The following is a 9766-nucleotide window of genomic DNA, read 5'->3' on the forward strand; positions in this document are numbered from 1 at the left end:
TTCCAGGGAAAAGGGCCGTGGCTTGTGTTTGGGGCCCTGTGGCTGGAAGTGGCCGGCTGGCTCCTGAAAATCCACGATACGCAGGATGGTTCCAAGATGAAAGGTGTCACCAGTGCCAGGTCGGGCTGGTGTGATAGAGGTAAGTGGCTCCTGAAATCTGCCAGCCAGAAGATGGGCAGGTCAGTTTTACTTCCAGGGAAAAGGGCCGTAGTTTGTGTTTCGGGGCCTGTGGCTGGGAGTGGTCGGCTGGCTCCTGAAAATCCACGATACGCAGGATGGTTCCCAGATGAAAGGTGGCACCAGTGCCAAGTCAGACTGGCAGGATAGTACAAAGTTGCTCCTGCAATCTACCATCAAGAAGCGGGGCAGCAGAGTTTCTTTTCCAGGGAAAAGGGCCGTGGTATATGTTTGGGGGCCTGTGGCTGGGAGTGGCCGGCTGGCTCCTGAAAATCCACCATACGCAGGATGGTTCCCAGATGAAATGTGGCACCAGTGCCACGTCGTGCTGGTTTCATCGTACCACGTGACTCCTGCAATCTGACATCCAGAAGCGGGGCATCTGAATTTTGTTACCAGGGAAAAGGGCTGTGGTATTTTTTTTGGGGCCTGTGGCTGGGAGTGGCCGGCTGGCTCCTGAAAATCCACGCCGCGCAGGATGGTTCCCAGATGAAAGCTGGCACCAGTGCCGAGTCGGGCAGGTTTGATAGTACCATGTGGCTCCTGCAGTCTGCCAGCCAGAAGATGGGCAGGTCTGTTTTGTTGGCCAGGGAAAAGGGCCGTAGTTTGTGTTTGGGGGCCTGAGGCTAGGAGTGGCCGGCTGGCTCCTGAAAATCCACCATACGCAGGATGGTTCCCAGATGAAAGGTGGCACCATTGCGGAGTCGGGCTGGTTTGATAGTACAAAGTGGCTCCTGCAATCTGCCAGCCAGAAGAGAGGCGGGTGAGTTTTGTTTGCCAGGGCAAAGGGCCGTGATTTGTGTTTGTGAGCTTGTGGCTGGGAGTGGCCGGCTGGCCCCTGAAAATCCACGATACGCAGGATGGTTCCCAGACGCAAGGGGGCACCAGTTCCGAGTCGGGCTGGTTTGATTGAGCCAAGTGGCTCCTGCAATCAGCCAGCCAGAAGCGGGGCGGGTGATTTTTGTTTGCCAGGGAAAAGGGCGGTGAATTGTGTTCGGGGGCCTGTGGCTGGGAGTGTCCGGCTGGCTCCTCAAAATCCACGATACGCAGGATGGTTCCCAGATGAAAGGTGGCAGCAGTGCTAAGTCGGGCTGGATTGATAGTACCAAGTGGATCCTGCAATCTACCATCCAAATGCGGGGCAGCAGAGTTTCTTTTCCAGGGAAAAGGGCCGTGGTATATGTTTGGGGGCCTGTGGCTGGGAGTGGCCGGCTGGCTCCTGAAAATCCACCATACGCAGGATGGTTCCCAGATGAAAGGTGGCACCAGTGCCAAGTCGGTCTGTTTTGATAGAGGCAAGTGGCTCCTGAAATCTGCCAGCCAGAAGCGGGGCGGGTGAGTTTTGTTTGCCAGGGAAAAGGGCCGTGGTTTGTGTTCAGGGGCCTGTGGCTGGGAGTGGCCGGCTGGCTCCTGAAAATCCACGCCGCGCAGGATGGTTACCAGACCCAAGCTGGTACCAGTGCCAAGTCGGTCCGGTTTGATAGAGGCAAGTGGCTCCTGCAATCTGCCAGCCAGAAGATGGGCAGGTCAGTTTTACTTCCAGGGAAAAGGGCCGTAGTTTGTGTTTGGGGGCCTGTGTTTGGGAGTGGCCGGCTGGCTCCTGAAAATCCACGATACGCAGGATGGTTCCCAGATGAAAGGTGGCACCATTTCCAAGCATGGCTGGTTTGATAGTACCAAGTGGCTCCTGCAGTCTGCCAGCCAGAAGTGGGGCGGGTGAGTTTTGTTTGCCATGGCAAAGGGCCGTGATTTGTATTTGTGGGCTTGTGGCTGGGAGTGGCCGGCTGGCTCCTGAAAATCCACGATACGCAGGATGGTTCCCAGACCCAAGGGGGCATGTTTTGCGGAGAAAAGAAGAAACTGCACAACTTGTAAAAGTTGTAATGCTCGGTATGCTTTATTACAACGCGCGCTGGACGCAAGACCTCCCAAAAGGACGTGCGTACCCCTGAAGATTTCAGACTTCCTTTTATATCCTTTTCAAATGCATATGCATATAGTTTCACAATAAGTTCATACATATTCATCTTGCATGACACTTAGCACTAATTCTTCTTTATCGGACGAATTCCTAGGTCGGGGGCAGATTGATCTCGTGGTTTTTCTGTTTTTCTTTCTCTGTCTCCTTGCTGCCTCTGGAACGCGGCCTCTCCTTCAGCTTTAGCTCCACAGACCCTTCACCTCTCCCAGACACTTCACCTAGTTCAGGATGGATCCTTACTCTGTCTCATTCCCCCCTTTCCTAGGTAGTAAGTAAATTCTTTTACTTAAGGAAAATTTCTACGACAATAAGTGTCTTTTAATGCTTCACTATGTCCGTTTGATAAAGAGGTTAGTACAGCTATTCGTTGTAGTATTCTCTAGTTCTAAATTAACAATGTAATAGATAATCTTAAGCTTATCTCAACTAATATTAGTAAAACTAGAATTGGGTGGCACAACTTATCAAAGATTCTATTTGCAGTTGGTGATCACCCAAAGATTACATCTCACCAGTGATTATCCGTATTTTATTCTTTGTAGAACTTTGGTTATTTCTTTTGTATCATGTTGGACAGTAATTAAGGTTTTCTTTCTACTTTCTCGGATTTCTTTCAAGACTTCTAATAGGTCTTGGTGCTTAAATAATTGTTTTACCAATGTATGGTTCGCCCCGATAGGGGTAGGTGGTAGTCTGTGATACATTGTGTAATTGGCTGTAATCAGCTGGTGGGATGTTACTGGTACTAAATACGAAAAATCACACTCAATAATCTTAACAAAATTACAAATACAAATACAGAGATTAGAATGGTTTCTACTAGACAGAATAACATAATTGCTATCAATTTGTACAGCAGCACAAGCAGTTCTCAAGCATACACTCCTTTCTAGTATATACGAGCACAGTTTTCTGGTCAGTGACTGGATGAATTTCAAAGTGGCAAATACTCTGTTCAGTGTCTAAACACATCTTGGGCATTAGCAGTATTGCTTTCACAAATGAATCTCATTTGTTCTCTAGTAATGCAGGATTCTAAGTTTACTGTCTGCCACTTTTCATTCATCTTTTCGTGCCCACACTCTATGTTCTGAAGGATAGAGTATTGTTTTTTCATGGTTTAATATTAGGGCAATGATGGGATGGATAACATAAACAGTGGCATTACATATGGTAAGCACAAAGGCAGTGGCCACATTAGAAACAGGATCATAGGTGAAATTCATCATAGTCTACCAGGATTGAAACTTCTTTTCAAAATCAATTGCATTATCTCACTCAATTTTCTGAATTTCAGCTGGAAAATTACCTTCACTCCTTTCTTATATAATCAGAGCTGCTGTTGCTTGTATCCATAACTGTGCTTGTATACAACTGAAAGTTAAAGACACATTATCTTGAACTATACTAAGTGCTTCTACTATCAATTTGTGGTCTTGGTCCCCGGCCTGTTCATACTTCTTTACTTTGGCAGTACTTTTGAAATCTGTCACTGGCTAGTTCTTAATGTCAATAGAGATTACTATAAAGGCTGCTTCAATTTTGTTAGGCTACTCGCTGCAGCAGCTAGTTTATTCATCAGTATTTCTGAATCAATTCCATTTAAAACTCTTAATCTTGTCCCTAATATGCCAGTTAGATGTTTGTTATGGGGAACAGGAACTGCTTTCTGTCTATGATCATCTCTCCCTGCCAGAGGGATGTGCTGGGCTCATACTACAAATTCAGACACACTTCACAAGTGTATCTGACAGAGGTTTAGGTCATACTTGAGACAGATGATTGTTCTGAAATGTAGAGACTTCAGGGAATCTAACCTCTCTCTCTCTCTCCAAAGCACTTGATTTCTCAGATGTGTGGCAAGCAGGAATATCTCTCCTGGTCACTCACTTTGCTCTTAGCTAAGATCAAGCTGTGGACTGTGTTCAGGGCAGAAGATAATGGAGGGGAAATCTTGAGAGAAGAGCCTAAATTCATTGCAGTGCTTCAGAAGAAACTGGGATTAGGTTTCTGCTATTTGAAACACTCAGCACAAAAGTGATGCTCAAAATCTTACAGCTTGCTGCTGAGCTCTGAGGGGGTCTCTCTCTCTACTTCTTTTAAGCAGAATTCAACTGCTTCAGACTGAGACAATCACTGATCTAAATCTCAGTAGGAAAAGGGATAGCTATAAATAAGGAAAATTACTTTCCTTGCTTGGGTTAGTTTACCACTTGCAGTTCAGCACCCTTTACTAGCCATTGCCTGGGGGTTCAGCTAACTAGCTTGGAAAATGACTTAAGGAAACTGATTTCTTGGTGTTCTTGGTTCTAGGCACCAGGAGAGCTGGCTCTTTCCTTTCTTGTTCTGCTCCTGAGATATGCCTGTTTTTGTGACCACGTTTCTAGCTCTCAAAGGAAGTTTTTAGGAAGGAGGAGCAGGCTGGTTGGATTTTTGAGATGTTAATTTGCATTATTAACTCTACACGTTTGAGAGACTATTCTGGATTGAATAATAGCTGTTGTTCAGTCACATTTTTTACTACGTTAGGTCTAAGTTTGGAGTTTGGGTAGAGTCTGAACTAGTATGGGGTGTATAAGGCCCCGCTGTGGTAAAAAGTGCAGTGTCCACTTTGAATTCAAATGAAAGTCTGACAGTAACTTGAGCTCAAAGGCAGGTCACTTCTACAGGCTGTATCAGGGTGAAATTACACCAACAGTCTGATTCACTTAGGTCATCACAGACTTCTTGGTGTTCATATACACCAGGGGAGGTTCAGACACTAATTACATATGGTCTCTCATAAGCCATCTTATTGATGACTAAGCACTTTACTTTGATTTCTTCTCTTCAGATTCCTTGAAGTGTTCACAGTTCCTGTTCTTGCTATTCTTACTCCTCACATACTTGATTCTCATGGATTACTACAGTAGATATGTTTAATATAAACCTTCTTTATCTTAGAAGGTTTTCTTATGGATCTAGTATACCGATTAAATGCCAGGGACCAAGGCCATTCAGCATTGCTTTGGGTAGAGGTACTCTCTAGTTCTAAAACTTCAGTTATAATTCTATACAAAACAATTCTGTACACTAAAGTATGAGCTACTCCCGACCGCAGTATACTCATTTTGCCCGAATAAGTTTTAGTCTCAGTTCATTGTCTCTTGGTGTCACTCTTGAAGGGGCTTCTGGGCCTTCTTCACTCAAGAGTGATGGATCTAGCATTCTGCTCCTTGATTTTGATTGCAGTGAAGGTGGTGAGAGGTACTTGCAGTGGTCTCTCCCACTGTGGTTCCGAAGTCTTCTCTGTAAGAGACTTAACATATACATCAACCCCAGGCTATCTAACTCTCTGCTCCGAGTTCCAGCCACAAGTTTCTCAATTACTCTGAGCTGTTTGCTTAATGCTACTATGTAAGTGGACATTCTGGACATTCTCCTTGTATTCTATGGTCTTCTATAAGGCATTCTAAAAGGATTCAGCATTCCTTTAGCTCAAAAGGTTTAGTTTGAATTTGCAATAGTGCTAGTGGAAGAGCTTCTTGCCCCAGTCTTATGATTTGCTGCTTAATCAAATGATTCATTCTCTCTCCCTGGCCGCTTGATTGGGGGCGGTATGGGGTGTGAAGTTCTTAATCTATGTCCAGATGGCTACTAATCTGTTGCACTATTTTGGAAATGAAAGGTGATTCTTTATCTGAGGATATTGTGGCTGGAACTCTGAAGCGTGGTATTATCTCTTGTAAAAATGATCTGGTCACCTCTTGAGCTTTGACAGTTCTGGTGGGGATTGTTTCTGGCTACCCTGAAAATGTATCTATTAATACCAGTAAATACTGATACTCCCCTTTCCTTGGGAGTTCTGAAAAGTTGATTTGCCACTGCTGTACAGGCCTATGGCCTCTCCCAGTCTGACTGAGTTTTGGCCCGGGGGTATTTTGAGGTTAGTCTGGAGGCAAGGATCACATTATCAGCTTACCTGAGTGATAGTGGCATATAGATTCTTGACAATGATACAACAGTCTTTTCAATCAGATGTGTGTTCTAGAAAGCTTGTGGGAATTACTACTTCAAAGTCAACACTTCATTCTAGTGCACTCTGTATCACTCGCAGCCTTGGTCATTTTGAGAAAGGAGCCACACTCTATAAAAGGCTTTAAGTAATTAGGCTCTAGTGTGTTTTCTAGTGCCCTTCTTTCACTAGTAACCACGAAAATGGGAAGGGATTACTAGCTCTCTTTCAATGGTAGCCCACCCCTTGCAGTTGTACGTCTCTTTTGATTAGTATTATTGTATTATGGCTTACTTTCGAGGAAAATCTGTACTTCACCTTTTGCTGCTTTCTTTGCCTCTCCATCTGCCAGCTCATTTTTTTCCTCCAATTTTAAGCTCACTCTCTGGTGTGCCTTAATATGCTTTTTCAGGTAGCTGAACTGCTTCCAGCAACTGGATTGTCTCTTCTTTCCCTGTGAGGTCTGCAGTCCTCTCTCTTTCCAGATGGCTCTATGTGCATGCACAACTCTGAATGCTTTTTGCTGTTTCTAAGGCATGGGTCTATGCATTTATCTCAGCATCCTGTGCAGAGGTACCTGTTGGTAAGGGTCTAGATTCTATTACTTCTCTGCAGGTAGTCACTGTGAATTTTGCAATGTCGCTTTCTTGTCAGTGAACCAGGTCTCTGCATCGTCTGGAGGAGTGTCTTTTAGATCTGGGCGGCTGGAGTAGGTAGCTTCAGTGGTCTCTAGGCAATCATGGTGTACTGCTTCTCTTTGATTCCACTGAGAAAAGAAGCTGGGTTGACAATATTAGTCACCACTATCTCTCTATCATCTTGCTCTACCATGATGGCTTGGTATTTCAGAAACCTCTTTGGTGAAAAGCCAGTGGCCACCCTTTACTTCTAGTACTGCAGACACTGTGTGGGACACTAGCACAGTCATTTTTGTCTCAGGGTAAACTTGTGTGCCTCTTGAATGTTCAGCACAACTGCTGCTACAGCTCTGAGGCAACCTGGCCATCTTTTGGCTGTTGCATCTAGTTGCTTAGAGAGGTAAGCAACTGCCCTCTGGTATGGACTCAAGTCTTGAGCTAATATTCTCAGAGCAATTCTTTGCATGGAAAAACAGAAAGAATGCTTTACTTACATCTGGAAGTTTCAAAGCTGGAGCCGACATGAGGGGACTCTCTAGCTGGTGAAAGGCCTGTGTGGTGTCTCTTGTCTACTGGAGATCTCAGTTCTCATTGGCAATAAGAGCATAGAGGGGTCTGGAGATTACCTTCTGTTTCACTACCTGTGCCTTTTTCTTTGAGACTCTGCATCCTTGGAGTCTTAGGAAATTCAAAAGGATTACCGTCCAGGCTTCTCTCGCTTCTCTCGTCTGAGTGGCTACTAGAAGATCATCTATGTACTGCAACAGCCTCCTTTCCTCTTGTGGAGCTTCCTGGGACTCTAGGTCTTTGCAAGCTGTTCTCCACTCGGAGTGGAGAATTTTGAAGCCTCCAGGTACATGGACTATGTGAGCTTGTGTTTGAATGCAAAAATATTCTGGCTGGCTTCGTGGATAGGGAGGCAAAAGAAGGCATCTCTTAGGCCTAAAACAGTGAACCAGGTTAGCTCAGGTGTTAAACAAGGTTAGTAAGGTCTATGGATTTGCTACTACAGGGTACAAATTCTGTGTTTTCTTATTGACAGCCTTTAATCCAGTACTACCAGTTATTGGACTGATTCCTTCCTTACCTTCCTTTTGAGGGTACTACTCAGTTCTCACTGGTTGTGTTCTTTCATTAAGCTTGATGGGGGAGCATCTTTCACTCTCCCTGGTGCAGCAGAGGCACATACTCTTGAAAACACTTATTTACTTATTCTAATATCTCTTTACTAATGTCTTTCTTAATTTCAGTGTCTGTTAATATTAAGCCTAACATCTTTATATAATTTGCTTCCAGAGTAACCTTTCTCACTTGAGAATGTTTAGCAAATTGAGCGAATTGTACAAAAGCTTTTAGGTACACATAGTACACGTTACTTTAAAGGTTTGCAAAAGTATGCTTTCTCAGACTGGCCAGTTGTTCATTCCCCACACTACAACATAAACATTCTCCACAGGTACTAAAGCTTTATTTAAAACTGAACACATGACCCTTGTGCTGACAAAAATTCTTCCCTTTTGGGAAGGTTAACTTTACTCTTCCTCCCTTACCTTAGGAGGAAGCCTTTACAAATCATATGTACTCATTTTGCGAACTGTGATTGCTTCGCCTTTCAGCGTGATAATCATTGCCTGATTTCATACGTTGCTATCTTATGCTGCTTTCTCTTTGCCTTGTTTTCTTTTTCAAGGGTCAAGACTAGAGAGCGGTCCGATCTCACAGTCTCTTTGTCATTCTGGGTGATTTCTTAAAACAAAAGACGTTTCAGCATACAAAACCATCCTATTTATCTTCCTATTATAAAACAGTACTAACAGCAATGAAGCACTTTTATTTTCTGAGCTACTCTTACTGGCAACCTCCTCTCAGTGAGCCCCTCCCCAAAGGGGCTAATTTAGGAACCTGTTTGATCTGGTCAGTTCTCATTATTTATTTCTCCTTGCCCTATCTTGCTTCCATTCAAACCTTTTTACAGTTTTACCGCCAGGGATAAGGGCCGTAGTTTGTCTTAGGGGGCCTGTGGCTGGGAGTGGCCGGCTGGCTCCTGAAAATCCACGATACGCAGGATGGTTCCCAGATGAAAGCTGGCACCAGTGCCAAGTCGGGCTGGTTTGATAGAACCAACTGGCTCCTGCAATCTGCCAGCCAGAAGATGGGCAGGTCAGTTTTACTTCCAGGGAAAAGGGCCGTGGTTTGTGTTTGGGGGCCTGTGGCTGGGAGTAGCCAGCTGGCTCCTGAAAATCCACGCCGCGCAGGATGGTTCCTAGACCCAAGGGGGCACCAGTGCCGAGTCGGGCTGGTTTGATAGAGGCAAGTGGCTCCTGCAATCTGACAGCCAGAAGCGGGGCGGGTGAGTTTTGTTTGCCAGGGAAAAGGGCCGTGGTTTGTGTTCGGGGGCCTGTGGCTGGGAGTGGCCGGCTGGCTCCTGAAAATCCACGCTGTGCAGGATGGTTCCCAGACCCAAGGGGGCACCAGTGCCGAGTCGGGCTGGTTTGATAGAGCCAAGTGGCTCCTGCAATCTGCCAGCCAGAAGCGGGGTGGGTGAGTTTTGTTTGCCACGGAAAAGGGCCGTGATTTGTGTTTGGGGGCCTGTGGCTGGGAGTGGCCAGCTGGCTCCTGAAAATCCACGATACGCGGGATGGGTCGCAGATGAAAGGTGGCAACAGTGCCAAGTAGGGCTGGTATGATAGAGCCAAGTGGCTCCTGCAATCTGCCAGCCAGAAGATGGGCAGGTCAGTTTTACTTACAGGGAAAAGGGCCGAAGTTTGGGTTTGGGGGTCTGCGGCTGGGAGTGGCCGGCTGTCTCCTGAATATCCACGATACGCAGGATGGTTCTCAGATGAAAGGTGGCACCAGTGCCAAGTCGGGCTGGTTTGATAGTACCGAGTGGCTCCTTTAATCAGCCGTCCAGAAGCGGATCCGTTGAGTTTTGTGTGCCAGGGAAGAGGGACGGTGTATGTATTTGAGGGTCGGTGG

This window comes from Zonotrichia albicollis, chromosome 2 (assembly GCF_047830755.1).
Source record: "Zonotrichia albicollis isolate bZonAlb1 chromosome 2, bZonAlb1.hap1, whole genome shotgun sequence".
NCBI lineage: Eukaryota > Metazoa > Chordata > Aves > Passeriformes > Passerellidae > Zonotrichia > Zonotrichia albicollis.